We start from the raw sequence: 15,559 nt of genomic DNA, 5'->3' as shown, positions 1-15,559 counted from the left end.
TCGATCTTCTGTCCTCATCATGTTTCCGTATTTCTTTCGCTCAGACCATTAAAATGGAAATTTTTCATCTTTTTCGAGCAATTTTTCTAAAAGTTTACAACCGTGAACATATATTAGTGAGCACCCCAGCACACTCACAAACACAAAATCTTTTCCTTTTGCCTCAGTTTTTTATGTCCTTTTCCGGTCCGTGCGAGCAAGGAAACCACGTAGCATTCGTTAGCCAAATTTGTAGCGACTTGCTTGATGGATTTTTTTCCACATCTTCAAACGGCGGGCCGGTTGACAAACACATCAGCCGAATGGGTTCATTTGTTATCGTCGCCGGGACCTCACGCTACATCCTCGTTTTTTTTGTGTTCGCCCGATCGATGCCATGTTACTTTGTCCCCATCATTGTCGCCCCGGGGAACTTTTTGAAGAGCTTTGCCTCCCGTCTTTTTTTTCCGGCAGAAGTTCGCGCACTAGTGTCATCATTCTTTTCCGGTTGCTTGGTTCTTCTTTTTTTATTGTTGTTTTCTTCCATTTTTACCCCAGCACGTACTGAAGTATTTTATGATATCGAAAACGACCAAGCCCAGAAATGTTTTATTTTTTTCGTTTTGCTAGAAGACACAAAATGGGGGCTCAACTTAAGGGTTGAAATTTTCCTTTTCAAGAGTTGATATTCTTCTCGGTCTCTTCGTTAAAAGCCGGCTGCAAGCGGAATGGAAAACGTGTGCTCCATATCGATACGCTATCAGAGATTCTTGCCGCGTTTTGCAGCCTTCGCAGCGACGGAGAAGGAGGCCCGGTGGTTGGCGGTGTGGCGGCGCATGCTGGATTGTGGTTTTGAGATTTTCAACCCATACGCAGCTGGTGCGCTGTTCATGACAGTCATGACAATGATGGAGCCTGTGCGTCCTGCTGTTCGCTGTGAACGCCGCAAACCGTCCACAAAGTACATTTTTATTGCCCTCCGCCCGGTATTGCGACGCTCGGGTACCACCCGCTGTTTCCTCGGGATCCTTTTTTCCGGAGGCAGCGCATTGCCGTTCGGAAAACAATGTATCATCTGGGCCTGGGATTGGTGTGGCCGAGGCATTGTCATATGGCAACACAATATGGCTGTGCGGTTCCCTAATTATGATACACTTGATACGAGCGCGAACAGACATTACCGCACTTGTGTATGTGAGGATATCAGCGGGAAAACCCATCAACCGAACTCACCGAAACAAAACGGAAAAATTGGCGTGCACTTTCTCTTTCTCCCTCTCACTCAAACACACGTCTCTCACACATTTAAAATCTTCCAATTCGCACGCCACCGCAATTCATTGACCCAGTTGTAGCCCTACTTATAGTGGCAACTACTCGCAATCCCCACTCGCCGGCGACCTTGTCCGTGACAGTTCTTTCACGCTTGCGATCATCACCACCGGTGTAGAGTTTCCGTTTTTGGGACTATCATACCATCAGGTAGGCATGTTTGAGGTATGACAGGAAGCATTTCCTCGTGGCGCTTAATGTTTTGTGCTATTTTAGGTGAATCACCACAGACACACCGCACCATGCGATTGTTTGCACAACAACAGCACAACAACAAAAAAAGCTCCCCGACAGCTTTCCGACGATTGCTAGCCCACCACTATCACACGCTATACGGTACGCTCCAAGGGCGGTTGATCCCCGTCTCGGTTTTTGGGGGGATAGTAACCGTTTGGGTTGTGTGTGTGTGTCTGCAAGGGTGCGTACTAACCACCCCCGCCCCCCGGGGAGGGGGGGGGGGAGGGCAAGCGATAGACGGGTGAAGTTCCGGAAATCGAAAATCCATCATCCACCGTAGCATATGACCCTCACCTAACCTTCCCACGTACTCGGGATTTTGGGGTTGCGCGGGAGGGGGTCTGCCATCTCTTGGAGAAGCTTTTATGGGCTTACGGATAGCCCCCCTCCATGCTCCGTAGCCGATCCACGAAGCTGTACGTAAAATGAAACCACAACTAATAGCGCACATCATTATTTTATCGCAAGCGATTCTATTTGCAGAGTGCTTCCTGCATGACGACAACAACGACTGCCTGTGTGGCATGAAACATGGCTCACTGCTCCTGCTCACAGAGCACTGTGGCTGCTGCGTTATTCTGATGAGCCGGTTTCAATGATGTCATTCTGGTGGAGACTTCAGCGCACCCTTCCTGTTTTGCCGGAAGAGCTGAAAACTAGTTTTTCATCGACATCCCCGAGGCTGGTACTAGCAAACTGGCTGACAGGCTTAAGGCATATGTACCATTTCATTGTAAAGGAGCTTCAGAATCTTGAGATCCGAGAGCTATTTAATCTGGAACAATCCTTCGTGATTGTTTCTGTAATGTTTGCACGTGTGGACAAGCTGCGGCAGAGTGTTTCCTTCTCCCCTGCAGACAGATTTCGATTTCACTCGTCCGCGGTACCACTTGGCGTTGTACAAACAACCTTTCCAACCGTGGAGCTTGTTGTTCATTCAAACCAAACCACAAATCCAGAACCGCTGTGTTGTCGCATAACCGATCGATACGACAGGACATTCGGCACGGTGAAAATAATTCCACACATAGCGAGGTTCTTTATGATCGATCGACCGTATTCCTCTACTTCATTTATCGAATCGGCACAGGAGTGGGCAAATTAGGATATCCATACAGTATAGTATAGCTAATCAGCAAACCAAACCCTCTGTCTATTGGCTGGAAATTTCGGGGGGAGATCATTGTCCACGATAACGCACCATCCGGTCCATTACCGACGACGAGTGGTGATGTAGTTTTGGTGCACGGTGTCTACCCACGAGGTTCGCCGGTTGTGGACGTGAGACGACAAATTCTTGATAAGAACGGTCGCCTAAATGTATGCCAGCACGCTCCACAATCTCCAATAAACATACATATGTTATCATCATCGCTTAGTGCAGTGAGGACCGAAAGTGAATATTCCACCACCACCACCCACCCCTAAGCTCAAGGATTGCCGGACAGAATTGCCAGATAAGCGTCGGGTTTACGGGTGTATGTGTGAGTGGAATTGAAATTGAATATCAACCCAACCAGAATTCGTCTCGATGATGATCGGCTTGTGAAATTGATTAAACCATACAACCCCATGGCGAATGGGGTTGAACCCAATGGTTGGGGGGATGGTAGGAGGTGGTCAGTTCGATCGAATCAACAAAGAACGATGCAGTAGAGAACAACTATCAAGCCGATAATGAGAACAGTAAGCAGTCGGCGGTTTTGTGGCACCGGTGTTCCGCTTTTCTGTTCTGGTTCGTGTAATTGGAGTTGACCACAGACCGGTTGATTGCGTTCCGCCGGTTACGCCTGAATTTATGCGCTACGCTTCACATTTGTGTCATTATTAAGAAGAAGCTTGTGCTAGTTAGGTTATGCAATTCGGAAGTATGCGTCACCGTGATCGAAGTGTGTATTATTAATCTTGCGTTATGTTGTGCAGTGTTGGTTCACCTTCATTCGTCGAAAATCCTTTATCACACTCACTTTCCAATGGCCGGGGGTGGGTGGTGGGTTTTAATTAAAATTTGCCATCTCTGCATCACCTTCAGTCGAAACATGATTTAAGTGAGCATCCTTCTGGGAGTTATCTAATGCTGGAACACCCCTCCCGAGGATGCTACCGGTAACTCACTAAACGACGGCGACAGAATCGGGTCACATCGAAAAGCAAACCCCCCCCCCCCCCCCCCCCCTCCCCTTTACCGATTCTGTCAAAATTCAATTTACTTAGCGCGCACCAGTAAAACTTTATGCGCCAGTTCGTGTGATTGGATTAGTTCCGTGCCGTGTGCACGGTACCGTGAACCGTTTTCTGTGTTTCAGTCGTTTTTTTTTGTTTTTGCATTCTTCCTTCTTGGGGTCTTCGAGCCATTTCGCCACTCTGTGTGCAGTTTCCATTAAGCTAAACGTATTCACCGTCACTGTTAAGGCTGCATCGCTAGACATGAAACATTGGTGTATGCATTTGCGCAAGGTACAGTGCTCGGTAGAATGCAGCCAGCATTCTGGGCGCGATTCTACCCATCAGGCAAATGCCTAAGAACTTCAAACACAACGAAAATGAAGAAAAAGTAACAACGATTTGATTCACGATACCGCCATCGAACGCTAGGCGGCACCAACTGGCCTGTGGCAAAGCGATCCACGAGTTCATTCCGTTGCATGTTTACACTGGTAGTAGAATTAATTCAAACCGGGTTTTTCACCTTCACCTGGCCTTTTCCGCGGCTTTACTCGCTCCCTATCACCCTGCTCTCGCTGCACGTTTTGCTTGCAGAAATTCTAATTTGCAAGAACTACGTACACCCAGCGTCCCATTGTTCGATAATTTGATTGTACCGGAAACAAGACGGATCCAAATCGATACACTCTCGACGAGTCATGTCGTCAGCCGAACGGCAGGCTAAATACTACCCTCGGGTGGGATAGCAAAACCGAGGTCGAATGGAAAACCATATTAGGTCAGAAAAATTCATTCACAGTTTGCTTTCGCCAAGCTCCCAAGCAAAAAGAAGGTTCGATCGGGGCAGGGAAAAGAGAATGAAACTTGCACGGTTTGTTCACCTTCTAAACTGCGATTTGCGCGCACATTGTTCCAATTTCCGGTGAAAACATGCAATATAGCATTTTTCCTTTTTTGTGCATCCTCTACATAACTTGTGTGGTGGTAGATTAATTTATCGCTCTCGCTAAGTCTTTTTTTAGTACATGAAACAAGCAATGTATTTCTTATTTTACAACTTACTTTTAACATTTATCATTAACAATTCGTTACTGCAGCTACACTTCGTTTAATAAGAGCCTCGCCTATTTATTTCTATTTATTTTACTTCTATCCATTTTTTAATATCTATTTTATTTCTGAGACCGCTCTGAGGTATATTTATTTAAGGCAGTTAATAAGTAATATAAGTAATATTAAGTTAATATTTTAATTAAAATAAATTCTGAAATCAAATCAAAAATAACCGAATAACGAATTAAAAATATTAACAATTGTGGTGTCTTAGTTTTTAGTTATTGGCTTGAAATAAAATTGGAGGAATCGATGAAAAAGTACATGATCCGTTAATTAGGATATATTTTTAAGATTTACTAAGTGGAAAATGGGTTAGAAACTCTCGTTGTTACTTTGTTTCTATTCTGAACTTACAAAAAATGCTTTTCCTGTCGTATGATAACTTCAAGCTTCTGTACCGTCTTTTACTTTAGCCCATTTGCAAAGTTCAATTGGATTAGTATTTCTCAAACATAATCTAGAAGAACTTGTTGTTACTAAAGCCATTATTGGTTCGATTGACTCAATTTAATTTTTTACTGGATGTTTGAATTTCACAACGCAGAATAAACTTATAATTTATAAAAGGTGTCAGTAAACTCCCAATTAGTTTATATTAGTTTATATCGTTCAATGCTAACCGTAAGACGGTTCACTGTATTCATTCAATAAGGAGCTCTTTTTGGGAGAGGTTGAAGCAGTTATAGTTAAATGCTCATTGTTAAATGCACGGGAGCTTCTGCCTTTATGCCACAGCAATCCTTTTCTCGTTAGACGACATTGCTGCCATTCTCCTGTCAAGTGGGCATATTTGCTTCCCCTGTGCTTGGCCCTATTTGTACCCGCGCACCAGTGTTCAGTCACAACACAATTTCCAACCTCAGCGGATTGTTCGTGATTTTTTGTTATTTCTTTTTGCCTTCCCGCATACGCGCGATTAACGTCAAGAAAAGCGTCTACACCAACTACTTCATAAGCAGAAGGCCCCCGTCAACCGCGAAAAGTCATGAAAAGAAGTGAAGGAAAGCAGCAGCAGCAAAAAAAAAAATCCCGGACGGGCTCTTCTCTCGGCATCTTCCCGACCGCGTGGGGCTTGCTAAATGGTAAGCATCCTTCAACGTTGCTATGATACTGCTAACACCAACGGTAAAAGGTTACGCTGGCGGGCCTGCCGGGACGCTCTCCGTGAGGATGGCAAATGAAACCAACAGCCGAACAGCATAAAAGCGCAACGGGATGAAGCAAAATGCAATTCGACGCGCGCGAGATGGAAGTGAAAGAGTAAAAATATTTCAATACCACGAGCGTGAGCTTGAATACCACCTAAGTGGTGCTAGCGACGGCCACTTCAGCCAATGCACTCTTTTGCGACACACAATACATGCCCGTGGCGTGGTCATCAGTGAAGATGTAGCGCAACGTCTAGAGAATTCGCGTGCGCAAAAAAAAAAGTGCAACAGACCGTAGCTAACAAAATAGCAACAGCAACACATCTCCCCTGAAAGCCACTTCATTCGAGATAAGGTTACAAAAGTAAAGAAAAGGAAAAGAAATCATATGAAATATGCACTGCAGCGCGGATAAAAAGGTGCTCTCGCCTGCACCAAGCGTACGCTGTGCGCTGCGATTGAAGGACGAAAAAAGGACACCAACCGATTGTGCCAGTTTTGCAAGATTAGATTCTCCAGTGCACGTGAAAGGACGTGTGGTACGGTGTAAGAAAAATACATGTTAAAAATTCCCACATCCAGTTACGAGGACACCTTCCAACCGCACCTTGATTTATCGCACAGGGATAGATTCACTTTTCGACCTAATTGTGGATAGAGCGAATAATTTATTCTGCACACGTGTATCTGCGGATGAAAATGCTTTCGCTTACCTACCCGTACACAGCGAAACCTTCCCAGTGCAGTGGCGTAAGAAAATTTACCCTGCGAGTAAAAAATAAATAAAACAGAACGACTGAACTCGAAATCCAGTAAGGAAGCTTCTTCATTAATGGTAGCACGATACAAATGGGGTCTGCCATCGTTGACCCTGACCTTACCGTGGAGCTGATTATGATGCAACTGACGAGTGGAAATTGAAGTTAAAAAAGGCGCAAGCAAAAAAAAAAAAAGGAAATAAACAAATCATGACCAACACAACATGTGCACTTTAATGTATGTGTGGTCGTGCAGAAGTAGAAATTTGCGAAAAGAAAAAAGAAGGAAAGAAAGAAAAAAACAGCACTTCAGTATGCAAAAACATGTGGCCCGGAGGCCGCACTGTGAAAGGATGGAAATAAATCCCTCATCAAGGCAGAACCTTCCGGTCGTTAGCATATTGAGATTGGGGTCATTTCGGCACCTGCCACCATCTTGTCCGTTGGTTGGTCACCGGAAAAGTTTTTTTTTTTGAGGAAAACGGGAACAAGGGTCAAACTTTTTAAAGCGGACTGTTTCCCGTGCCCCGAACAGCTTGTCGGCCTGAACTGGAAATCGAGAGGTCAAATGACCATTTGTTGAGTTGTTAAGAATGAATTCTTTCGGGATGTATAATGGAATAACTGGTGAAATTAGCTTCACATGTTTAATTGTTAATTTAATATCTATATTTGCTAGCAGTTTTCATAAAAAAATATAAAATCTAGATTTTGAAAGAATTGGTTTAGTAGTTAGGTTACTAAAAACATCAAAATTAGCATTACAAGGCCAGTAAGCGTCTTCATGAAGAAAATGTTAGAAAATACAAATATAATATAAATATTTTTCGACGTACTAAATAATATGGAAACTTTTCTTATCTTACTTTAATTGAGCAACTCGTGCGTTTAGTATTTATAAGTTGCGATATAGCTAGCATTCACAAATTATACTTAACTTTAGAGCAATTTCTAGAACCCACATCGTCCCGTACACTGACCAAAACTGAAACACGATTTTCCATCTCACCGAGCATCAGTTTTGCATTCAAACAGACCTGCATTAACTGCACCGGGTTCGCTGAAGTGGAAGCTAGAATCGGTCCGGCAACAATAAATAAGATTCCGTAACCTGCCCCGAGTCCCGCATGACCCGTCGGTCAATCCGCTGCGGAATGTAATGTCCGCTGCACAAATACACCCACAAATACATACACGGTTACACGGTGGCATTGCAAGGTGGCCCGAAAACGACGGGCCGTCGTGGATTGCAAGTGGTAAAATTTATGCTACCGCTACTTATCTTTCGACATGCAGAGCGCAACCATTTTGCATATGTGGGGGCAGTTTTTGTTTTTTTTTTGTTGCTCCATTTCGTAACGTCCGTCCAGTTCACGCTGCTTCACGGTTACAGAAAGCGCCATGCCACGAGGATATCCCGCACCATTGCGGGCGTTCATACAGCAGGCGGAAGAAATAAAAATACCACCGGACGCTGCACGAACTGGACAATGCTACCTGAGGCGAAACGAAAGCATTTTTGTTTCCTTTTTTTGTCTCTCTGTCTCTTTTTGCTGTGTTGTATTTTCCAGCTTGCCTTCATTCAACTGCAATCCGCAATTTTTGCCGAGCTCGTTTGTCATCGTGAAGGTCACATCCGGAATCAAAATGGAATGAGGGTAGGAGGAGGGAGGCAGTTGGAAGACGAAGAGCAAGATTGCTATCAGAAGACATGAACCAGCAGTATGAATGAGGGAAAAGCCGGTTCTTGAATCAGCAGTATAATGCTGAATGCATTCTTACATCCATTCTTTTGCACACAATCGTGAAGTAAAAGTGTCGGTATTATGAACTTTTCCTTTTGTATTGCTTTTCTGTGCAGAAAGAATAATATAGAATTCTTACTTTTTTGGTAGAGGAAACGAGTCTCATCATAAGTATTCGTTTCTTAACCATACTTGAGCAAAAAAGTGTCCGAAATTAAACATCCGCAAGTTAAAGAATGTTTAATTTGAAGTGTTAACAATACAATATGTTTGTTCTACGAAAGAATATTCAATGGGAATATTGAATAAGAATGTGAACCAAATGCAAGACATTAAGAACAAAATAGTGCGTTATAACTCATTATAGACGAATCCATACATAGCTAAATTGAAGAAAATAAAAGTAGATGTTAAAAGAAACAAGTACACTCAAAAGATTTCTTTAATTTTAAAGCCCATGTAAATTATTTTAGTATAAAAACGAATTCAGTTAGAGATTAAAAATGTCATTTCATGATTTCAATTTTTCCTATTCCAATGCGAGGAAGGCAAGAGTCGCTTTTAGACAATGCGATCTTTGTTCGAATTTTTGTTACTTATACGCTCTGTGACAGTTCGCAATTCTTTTTTGAGCGTTTGCTGATATCTTTAGGTTGTTGGAAACAAGATCTTTTTGGTTGAAATCTTTTGACATTTCATTTTTTTTATTTCGTTAGAACGGCCTTATTTTACCACGTAGCCGGATAGTCAGTCCTTGCTACGGGGGATTGGTCCGGATGGGATTTTGGTTCGGTCCGTTCGTGTGAAGACCGGCTCCGCTACCATCATGCCACCGGGTCGCCCCAACATTTCATTTATGGACACTGACTAATACGATGAATTATCAGAAGATTACATGTGAACATGTTATTACATGTGGAAGATTACACAAGAAAGAATAGTATCGTCTGAGCATAAAATGGTTGCCCAGTCTTTTTTCTAGCAGCTTTTAGTGTGCAGCAGTTTAGCAGTTGTAGTGTGCGTTAGATAATAATGTTTACCGATAATAATTCAATAAAAGTTAAAATCAAAAGGAATAGTAAAACTAAAATATAGCGTGCTTAAACTAAGCTTTATTTCGACGTATTGGCTACAAAAATTTTATTCAAGACATACAAACGGAGGAAACGCTACTCTCATTTCCAAGACCCCACACTAACACGATGACGAACAACCTACAACGGCATGCTGTTTTGGAAATTCCCACGAACATGTATCATGGAATGCTTTTAAAAAATTTGCATTTCATTCCTCGCAACCAACCGCACCAAATGGAAATGGAAAAGCGAACCGAATGGAATCAGCAGATCAGCACTTCTCGTTTGAAGATTTAATTGAAATCAGACGCTTGGCGACGTCTCGTGCGAATTCTCCGAAAAGAAGGAAAATGATATCCAGCTCCACTAGCGTTTCGGACAATCGTCACCAACGCTGGTCGCCGGAGAATAGTGTGCATGGTGTCTTAAGACACATTATGCAGATTTTCCCACGATCGTTTCACTGTCTCGTGGGACAGTGGCTAAAGTGTTGTGCATAAAATATTCATTTGATATTTAATCTGGACGCTTATTTTCAACCGTTTGTCTCCCTTGCGATTGGTTTGAACCACACCGAGCGGGACAAGCTGCTCTCTGCGGTCGTAGCGATACTTTGTTCCGATCGTTTTAGTTGCCTTTAAACGGGATTATTATATTTCTTTGCCTTGCACCGCAGTGCTGTTTAATTTTAATCAGCCAAAACATCTGTTTGCGAGGCATGCGAACGATCGGAAAATAGCCGAGAAAGGATATCTTTAGAAATGTTTATTAAATCATTCTTTTCTGTTCGTTTTAAATATAAAAAATGCGCTGTCGCAAACATACTTCAAAAATAAAAACTTCCCCACATTTACACATTCATGGCACAGAAGTCCCGACAGAATGAGCACTAAAACAAAACCGCAACGACGAACGCACCGAGAAGAAAAGCCGACCCAAACAAAGCGCTCTGTGTGTGGAGTATTGATTTTATTCTGACCCAATTATCCAATATTTTCTGCAACGCTTCTTCGACATTTCACTTCGCGTACCATGTGGAACGCCTTGCGTGTAGCAGCGATGAGATGAAATCTTTCATCCACCCGGACTAACCTTTCGTCCTTCCCGCAGCCGCGTAACGCGTATGTCTCGTCGGCCGAAAGATGAGATGCATGGCGATGATTGATTTTCCCACCCGAATGGATGGTTCTCTGTGTCGTTTTGAGCCGCTCCAGCTTGTGCTTGGGATATCTTGGGTTTGCCGCTGCCTTTGACAGCTAATGACAGCATGTTCGAGCGGTTTGTTGCGATATTGCTATCCGTCCCATTAGTTTCGTCCTTCATCTGCCCGGCTCTTTTTTCCCTTACTCATCCGGGACCGGCACGAGCGAACCCTATCCCCCTGCACAGCGTGCAAATCCAGCAGAAGGATAATGTTGATGTAGTTCGGCAAAGCCAAAAAAGCACCAAAAAGGAACGGAGCTATCCGGAGGCACAAAAGAAAGTCGGATCGAATGTCATTCAACCGGCACGAGCACGGGAGAACCTCCTTCAACCCTTACTCACTTATCCGAAGCCATTGCAATCCGGCCCCAGCGTAAAGGACTTTCCTTTCAGATTGGATTCCGTGCATCGTCCGGTAGCCATGAGATAACTAGCAGTGAGCAAAAGTCTTGTTTCGGTTTACCTTCCATGCCGAACGCCGCTACTACCCAATTGTGTTGTTCTGCCTTTGTGCACTTGATCTACCGCATTGTCGTTACCTGGGGCGTTCCCGCTGTTTTGACCGCGTGACCGAGCTAGATCTTTTGATGAAAAGCTGTGAGCTCTGAGGCTTGATTCTTGCACAAAACCACAGGAAAGTTGACTGTTTTCTTATGCCCCTGCCCCAATGATGGAACCGCAAACGACGGAAAGCAAGATGATTGCTTTAACCTCAAAAAACAACCGGAAAAGCTCATACGGTTGGCAGATATGAATTTATCGCAGCAAAGCAAAAAATCTTTTGCGAATACCACCAGAACCAAGAACCCCAGCGCTGGTTATGAAACGCTGCTTCTTCTGCTCTCGATTCATTGCCATTTCAACCAAACGTCTTGGACGCTGGAATCCGAACGAAATCCGCACCGCCATTTCAGTACCTTCGGGTTTTGAAAGGAAAAGCGACACTTTCACTCCACATTTCCGTTGGCGCTTCTCGTCGAAACAATACTGCGCATGATTGTGGTGGTAGTGATGTGTATGTGTGTGGCGCGTGACAAAGGAAGACAAAAAAAAACAATGCACCACAAACACACACACACACGATGGCAGCGGCCGGCACACACAGGGATGACACACGCTACGTGGAAAAACGGAAGCGCAACTGCCCCCCTGCGGGCAAAGGACAAAGAAAACTTCACCGAACCCGGTAGCCGGTAACCCGGGGGTGAAGTGTCTTTGCGTGTGAAGAAAAATTGGTCCACTTCCTGCGGCGGATTCCCGGCGCACGATTCAAGTTGCTTCATGCCTCAAAGTTTGCTTCAGATGTGCCACTTCCGGGTTCAGACTTTAGCGATAGCTTTTTTTCTCCAATCAAGCGTTAAGTGGGATGGGTAGGCAAAAGCTCCCAAGAAGTGCTCATCTGCCCTACACCATATCGGTCGGTACTTTCCATCATGGGACACTATTTGTTTAGGATTTTACGCTCCGTTAACGTTTCATTGTCGGGAGCGTAAAAGTTAGTGTGTGGGACCGTCGCCAGGAGGCGCTATTGTGCCGTTGCGCTTTTACGCCATCCCTTGGGCGCTGTGTTCGACCCGGTCAGTGTGTGTGTGTGTGTGGCTGCAGGTTGGGGTGTACCATTTTCCTGTGACGATAAGCCGGGCTAAGCTCGTTAGCTTCTTGGGTACACTTCCAGTTTAAACTTCATCCACGCTGTGAAGGATTTGAAGGGCCACAAAGATGAGAATGTTTACACACGAACTTCACACCGGCAGTCATCCGTTATGCTCCACATTTACAAAGTTTTACAACAGCGCAAGGTAGATTTTGGACCTGCTGTGTGGTTACACACGGAAGAATAATTTTTCGTTTTTTCGCTACCGTAAGGACACTGTTTGTACGTGTGGTCTATCTTAATTTGACCTCATCTGAGGGGTGTTTTGGGCTTTCACACTTTATTTACGCTTATCTTTAAAAGCATAAATAGAGGCTATTATCAAGTGTTACAAGATCAAGTTGAACGTCTAAACAATAATTGTTGGCTGGACCTATTATGTTTATAAATGTTTCTTTAACATTTCAACAATTTGGCATTTCCCTTGAATTTCATAAATACCACTTCTGGACGTGCTAATTAAAAGAAATAGTTTTTCCGGATGCTTAATGAACCATTTTCAAAAGTTATTAGCCCATAAAGATGCTTTCATCTTCATCCCACAAAACAAAAGGATCTCTGTCCGGAATGGGAACAATAAAACACGATCCTTCGTTTGCTATTAAATTTATTACCATTCTTATGTTTTTCTTCATAAGTTCACTGTGGAAAAACGAATCTTTAGAAAAAAAAACACTATCCACCTCGACACTATTGTTTGGGGTCGCGAGTTCCATTGTTTGCACGAGTTTAGTGTCTCGCACGGAGCGCCGTCAACGTGAAAATAATGGCATTAACATTTGAAAAATGGTTGCGCGATTGTCTTAAAATAAACAAAAAATAATAATACTCTCCACCCAAAAGCTCGCTTTAGTGTGAAGCTTAATTTATACATTCTTTAGTGTTACCACCCTTCGGTGGTGCTGTTCGGTTTCGGCTCACACTACAATTGTGTGCACCCGTCGATTGTCGCACGGTGTCACCACTGATGCCACCGGTTTTTGGGTTTCTTTTGTCGAATCTCCATTTTTTTTAGCGGTTTCGATTTGCCCATTCGTCGTCCCTTTCTGTTTGGTTGCACCGCGACAGAATAGTAGGGGAAGGATAGATAGACAAAAAATCAGGCTACCCATCGTCCCCGTTCTGGGGGTTTGGATTAAGGATAAGAGAGTACAATGCACCGCGAGCGATTTGTGTCAAATAACCAGGGAAAAACAATTTCCCATTGATGATGCATGGCGTGAAAAAAGCGACAAAAGCATAGCGCGCCGAAAAAAAAAGCTATAATCAAAATGGCGTACAATGAACGTGGTTCTAGCGTGTCCACGACCCAACCGTGACACTTGATGACGAGACAGGCACTGGCAAGCCTGAACTGCAAATGGAAGGTGCCAGACCGGAAGAAGTGTCACTTGACGTTTGACAGCGAAGGGAAATAAATAAACTGTGCAATAGTCTGCCTTTCGGATTTCGGTTTCGTTTTTGTTCGTTTGCATTACCGGTTCCCTGTAGCGGTACCCATTGCCCATTTTCGCTCTTACCAGCTTAACAGCTTTTGTTTTCCCACGGCGTGCAAAGATAGTTTCAATTCTGCTAGTTTTTGTCACCAGCATTGGGGCGCGTTATAGTAGAACGGTTGATTAATTAATCAGCTTCAGTGAGTGTCATAATCCGTGGTGCTGAAAAATGATCGAAAAGACACCGCAATGACGTGTACAAAAAGTACAAAAAATGATTTAAAAATCACAAAAAATAGTCAAGAGAAGGATATTTTATAACAATGTGCAAAGTTTTGAATGATATATTCTATAGTCAACTTCTATTTAGAAAATGATGACAAGTAATGTTTGTATGAAATATATTAATGATTATATTAGTTTGATGGTAGATATGATTAAGAGATAATTTTAAATGTTGGTCAATGTGAAGTTTGAATTTTCATCTTAAATATTTAATCTTTTAATGTGCACCATTGTAATTTTGATTGCCCAATTCTGCCAGTTCCTTACCAATCATCAATTGGGTCAAGTAAAATCAGATGTTGAGCACCCATCTGAATCCAACGTGAATTCGTTACCAGAAGCAACAAAAAAACCCCCGTCATGATGGGCGGAAGGATAATTTTCCAATTTATCAACTTCATTTCCCACGGCCCATCTAACCGATGCTGACGGGCATCGGGCACCTTCTGCCTCATTTGTCAACGCGGTACCCACCCAGGCTACCAGGCGGCTCCATGATTTGCGCTTACAAATAACTGTCGGCCGTGCCGGCTGTGTTGTGCTTTTTTTATTCGACTTTCCTCAAAACGCACCCACACACACATGCCCATTAAATATCTGATCGTTCAATCGATCACCGCTTTTTGCTGCGATTGTTGCTCAATTTACAATTTTACAGTTCAATTGATTCGGATAACAACCGGTTGCGACTCTTGCGCCAGATTGCATACCGGGAATGGTGATTTGTTTTGCGCCGGCATCCCGCAATATTTTGGAAAAGATAATTCAGCAATTGGAAAGAAAATGAAGATAAATGAAAATTTTACATCAGCGGGATACGGGAAACAATTTTCGATTGCACACTACTGTACATGTTGTGTGGTTGATTTTTGGACAAGCTTATTGTGTATGCAAAGCATGGAAATGGCTAAAACGTGACGGACAAACAGTTTGTCTTAGTTGTTTGATAAATTTTAAAAAAAATATTTCACTTAAATTTAGTTATATATGTATAGTTAAATCATAGTTGAGAGCATAACTCATTCGTAAAGGGTTTTTTAAGCGGTTCTCCTTAAGTTTAAATAGAAACTTTAATCATTAATAAGATATGCGCCACATCCTCATTCCTTTATATTGCCTCCAGCATCTAAGCCTTCTGCAGAAAAATCACTGCGTGTTCCGGCGTGTTTTAATTCAGATTTTAATATTCTAAACTGTTTGATCTTAAATGTGATCTTGGTTACGTTAGAACGGCCTGGCCGTATCGACTTATTTTTACCGCCGCCCCTAATCTTAAATGTTGTTGTGTCTAGTTAAAGAAAATAATTATGAAAATTTAGGATATAACCATAATTCATAGAAACACATAAGAGTATATAAACCCAAAACGAATTTTGTTAGTTATTTATCCTATTTTAAATATGTATTCGAACACGGTGTATATG

General features: G+C 43.0%; 1 protein-coding gene across 1 annotated transcript in view; it reads left to right on the top strand.

Moving 5' to 3' along the window:
* LOC128300163 (keratin, type I cytoskeletal 9-like) overlaps positions 1 to 15,559 on the top strand; it is a 73,987-nt gene that overhangs the window by 23,191 nt on the left and 35,237 nt on the right. The window lies entirely within an intron of this gene.

Source organism: Anopheles moucheti, chromosome 3 (genome assembly GCF_943734755.1).
Source record: "Anopheles moucheti chromosome 3, idAnoMoucSN_F20_07, whole genome shotgun sequence".
NCBI lineage: Eukaryota > Metazoa > Arthropoda > Insecta > Diptera > Culicidae > Anopheles > Anopheles moucheti.
Note: the sequence above shows the minus strand (reverse complement) of the source record. Positions and strands in the feature narration are given on the sequence as shown.